Genomic DNA, 5000 nt, shown 5'->3' on the forward strand with positions numbered 1-5000 from the left:
GATAATTTTCCTAATATTGGAACATAGGGTGGTAAGTGGTGGGGGTGGGGGTGTAGGGGAGGGTCGGAGTGCCTCCCCGTGATTATCACCCCACCTCTCAGTTCAAGACGTTCCTACTGAGCTGACCTTTCAAAATCGTTAACCTTTCTTGAAATTCACAACTCCAGCATCTCTTCATCTTTAACCTTCATTGTCTATTACAACTCCAAATTCTCTTGGTCTTTAACCTACCTTTAGATCCCTAACTTTCCTCATCTCTTCATATACGAGTATAACGTTTCTTTATCTCGCCGCCTCCTATAGCTCGTAGTCTCTAACCCTCTTTATATCCAAAACCTCCGCCATGTCTTCACCTTCAATCTAATGAATATCAAATGAACCAGGTTATATACCTCAGTGAAGTAGCACAACTCTACATTTTTTTTTTTTTTTTTTTTTTTTGTCAGCTAAACAATGTATAATTGACTATTCAAAGTGTAGTTTCGCATTTACGGCGTCGCGTACAAAACTGAAAGAACACTAACATACACATACATACACACGCGCGCGCATCTATACGTACATGCACACATAACATATAGACAAGAGCATTGGATATTGTTACTGTTCGTAGGGCCCTTTGGACGTAGGCAATTTCACGCGTCATTCCACCAGATGGTTTGTGACGTCCTCCACCACTCTGACTTTAAATTCAATGACTTGGCCTGAGGTACTTGAAGTAGTAGTAGACGGGATACGCCTTTGAAACGGCTCCTTGTGTAGATTCTCATGAGATTAAGGACCCATCATCGAAGTCGGGCACCAAAGAGCGAACCTCGCTGGTTTTCGAGTCCTGTTATACAGGCTTCTAAAAACAGGTTCGGTGGGTTAACTTAGAGAACAGAATCACTGTAAAAAGTTTATTGAGTTTCCCTCTTTCTATCAGCGTATACAGCTGCATATTCTGAAGGAAAACGGGGAACTGTATCTTACGAGGTGCAATGGAAGATTTTGGAAGATTTTGGGTACTTATTCGTATGTATATATGTATGAACATTATACATACATGCATATATATGTATATATATACATATGTGTGTATTCACAGATAGATAGACAGACAGACAGATACATACATACATATATATACATACATATATACATATGTATGTATGTATATATACATATATGTGCGTATACACAGATAGATAGATAGACAGACAGACAGAAAGATAGATACATACATACATGCATACATACATTCGTATTTTGTTGCGCAAATATATCATATATATACATTTACCGATATGTATTTATCACATTTTCTAGAAGAGTGTATAGATAAACGTTACACTAGTTCCTCTAATTTTCAAGAATATGTTATCACTGGAAAACCTAGAATTCAAACAGGGAATGGGTTGAGAACTATCGCATAAATCATGTGTCTGCCAACGCCTACGCGTATGATATACGCATAGGCGTTGACAAGTAGTAAATTATGTATAGTATGTTGATAAGTCCACGAGCTCTCCTCCCTAAATGCCCGATTACCTTTCAGACGATCTTGGCGGCATAGATGAATCGCTTCCTCTGCACCAAACACCTTCCATTTTTCAGCAAAGCAGGAGAAGCTTTGTCAAAGCGTCGCTTTTTAGCAAAAGTACGAGGGCGGAGGCTTCGAAAGCTTCAAAATCTTCCAAATTTCAAGAGGAAATTGTGGTTTCACTTCAAAGCGAGAGAGAGAGAGAGAGAGAGAGAGAGAGAGAGAGAGAGAGAGAGAGAGAGAGAGAGAGGAGGAGGAGGAGGAGGAGGAGGAGGAGGAGGAGGAGGAGGAGGAGGAGGAGGAGAGGAAGTGTTTTATGCTTTCGCAAAAGGCCTCGGAATATTTCGGCCAGGTATTAAACAAATCCTATTTTCCAGAAAGAGAGAGAGAGAGAGAGAGAGAGAGAGAGACAGAGAGAGAGACAGAGAGATGGGGGTGGGGAGGATGGATTATACACAAAGGGACGCCTTAAAGTATTAAGTTGACCAGAGAACGTTTACAGGAGTGATTGAAACAAGTGACAACACAGAAGACTGGAATAAAAAATCTGAGCTATTCATTCTATTATTGTTACACTTGACCCAATTCTCCTTCAACCTGACACAACCTGAATCCAAGAGCAAGTCACTATGAAACTCTCTTCTGGAGAAATATGATGGTGTAATATTGAAGATTGAAGATAGAGGCTTAGGTCACTTCTTCATGGATGACTTGTCTTCACTCTTCTCCAGATTATGGAGCCACTTATAGTTTTCTTTTTTGTTTTCGTAATGCCATCTAATGTCAGAATAATGAAATTTGTTAAGATATACATTCTCATTGCCAATAATATAATGCACTTGTGCTTAGTCCATTTTCTTTGCTTTCAGATCCAAAGGAAATACGGATTATATTTTTAATCCCACGTTCAGCTTCTGACAATGTATTCTCGTTTCGCGCTGCAAATTGATCTATATCTCTCTCGCCCTGAATGGCTTTCATCCATTTCATAAGCTGATTTCAAGATGTTAAGAGGATGAAAACCCACCTAAGCTCTTCTGAGAGGATTAATATTCGAAGTTTTTTGGGGATTTTCGACGTTAATTAGATTTAATTTGGACTCAACATACTTTGGTGCGAGCTTACTACGCAATAATTAATTGGATTTATTAACATAAAATTGAGTTCCTTTTTATGATGTTATAATCTCTTGCAATTGCAAAGGAAAACAGCATATGACGTAAGATATCTCGTTATAACCAGCTCAAGCAGAAAGATTAAATGTTTAGGAGAAAATCATTCAATATTTCAGAAATTACAGTGACGTAATGAAAGTACTTACCTTTACGAAAAACACCCATTTTCACATCCGCATTTTCACAAATATTCCTATATCCATTCATAAGCACAAACATATATATAATGAAATAAGATACACAAGAAACTTATAAATGAATCCTACAATACTAATAAAAATTCCTCTCGAAACTGTGTTTGAAAATGGATCTTGGCGAAGTTCTGAATGCATTACTGAATTGCGCCTCGAAAAGCATGAGTGGACGAGCCTGGAAAAGAACTTCCAAAGCTGGAATACTGGAAGAATACGTGCGCTGTATCAAAACTGAATTTCGGTTTCTGTTGCGATTCGTAATGAAGATGAAGGGATCATCTATCACCTCCAGATGCATAATTTATGAAAACATAATTACATTTGTGAGTGGATCGTTGTACGTTATCACAATTAATACTATTTCCTTTTATTCAGTGGCAACATGAATGTAAACACAAACCACTGCACATTCTAACTTTATCATCTCCGCCATGTATTTCCGAAAGGTTTGACCTTCTGTTATATACTGCATCATATATTGATGTTTATACTAAGAAACGAATATTAAACCTTACCTTCTGAAACCCTGGAGACTCAACATTGAGCAACCTTGTGTCTCTTCAGTCATCCCAAGGGCAGAGTTATTTCCTTCTCAGTCATTTGTGTTACTGCTGGAAATATGTATTAAGACGTGAATCAAATTCTCCCTTATAACCATAATAAAGTTGTCTATTTTACACTTGTATAGCAAATGAGGAAATATTTAAAAGCCAGCTCAGTTCTATAAGAAATAATACGTCAACTCAGTACTTCTACTGTCTTTCTCTAGGCCACACATGTATATGGCAAAATCTTTTGTTGAAGCCATGGTAACAACAGGAAATCTTTGAAAGCCTCAAAAATGGCAAAAAAAAAATGCTATTGTTGATTCCACATGCATGAACTGAACCTAAGCTGAACTAATTAATTAGAATATAATTATATTTTGTGTATATAACATAAATGAAAACGCGTCAGAATGAACTAACGGTACATGGCAATGAATATCCTAATACTGTAATACTCTGATGAGGCATAAAAAAAACGCACAGACAGACACACAAATAATTTAGTTCAACAAAATTGGGTCTATAATCCTGTCTAGTTCTTACACCCGGAGCACAACTCTTTCCAAATCTCCCATGAATCCTCAACCGATTTCTCTTAAACCCAAATCCCCCTAATTAGAAATATTTCCTTGATATAACGTCCTTTGTCTGAATTGAACTGAGCTGATACGGAATTTAGGCCAAGGCCAACCACTGGGACTTATGAGGTCATTCAGCGTTGAAACGGAATCTGACAGTAAAAGGGCTGAAAGGTGTAACAGGAGGAAAACCTCAAAGCAGTTGCGCTATGAAGCAATTGTTAGGAGAGGGTGGAAAGATGGAAGAAATAGAATACGGAAGGAGGGAGAGTAAAAGGAACGAAAGGGATTGCAGCTAGTGGCCGAGGGCACGCTGCAAAGAACCTTAAGTAATGCCTACAGTGCACCGCATGAGGTGCACTGATGGCACTAACCCCCTACGGGAAACGACCTTTGTCTAACACGGTACATCCCCCCCGACGCCTCCCACAGGATTATCAACGGCTTCACCCCCAAATTTTAGCTGTTCCTTAGACCTGACCCCTCCCCCAAAAACTATGTTCTGATGAAAAGTTTAAAAGGAATCAGCTTCAGTTATCATGTTACGCTTTCGTGGTCTCGTGTCGAGGTTCTAAGAAAGATTTGGAATGTCTCTCCGATTGATGGTAGCGATTTTCTTTATATGATAATCAGCCACTTTCCACGCTTCCTTCTTCAGTTGACTTGACGTGACAACTTCGAGAACGTATTTTTGTCTATTAATTTGTTTGTTTATTCAAGATCATGATTGGCGAGTGTTCGATTACCAACAGGTGAGGAACAGCTCTTCCATGTTTTCCCAAATTAGATTCAAGGTTGCTGTTGATAAGCATTTCTAAAAAGTGCAAGAGAATCAGGAAGGTAAGAGGCCACACAATGGCACACTTATTATGTGTGTGTACGTGTGCCATTGTGTGGCCTCTTGCCTTTCTGATTTCCTTGCACGTTTTAGATATGCTTATCAACACCAACCTTGAATCCAATTTGGGAAAACATGGAAGAGC

General features: G+C 38.7%; 1 long non-coding RNA gene across 1 annotated transcript in view; it reads right to left on the reverse strand.

Moving 5' to 3' along the window:
- Positions 1-3404: 3404 nt before the first annotated feature.
- The window catches only part of LOC135214160 (uncharacterized), a 157942-nt gene continuing 156346 nt past the window's right edge, over positions 3405-5000 (reverse strand). The window contains exon 3 of the long non-coding RNA XR_010314307.1: positions 3405-3502. This is a non-coding gene — a long non-coding RNA (uncharacterized LOC135214160). The remainder of the gene's footprint in view (positions 3503-5000) is intronic.

The sequence above is a fragment of the Macrobrachium nipponense genome, chromosome 45, assembly GCF_015104395.2.
Source record: "Macrobrachium nipponense isolate FS-2020 chromosome 45, ASM1510439v2, whole genome shotgun sequence".
In the NCBI taxonomy this organism is placed as follows: Eukaryota; Metazoa; Arthropoda; class Malacostraca; order Decapoda; family Palaemonidae; genus Macrobrachium; species Macrobrachium nipponense.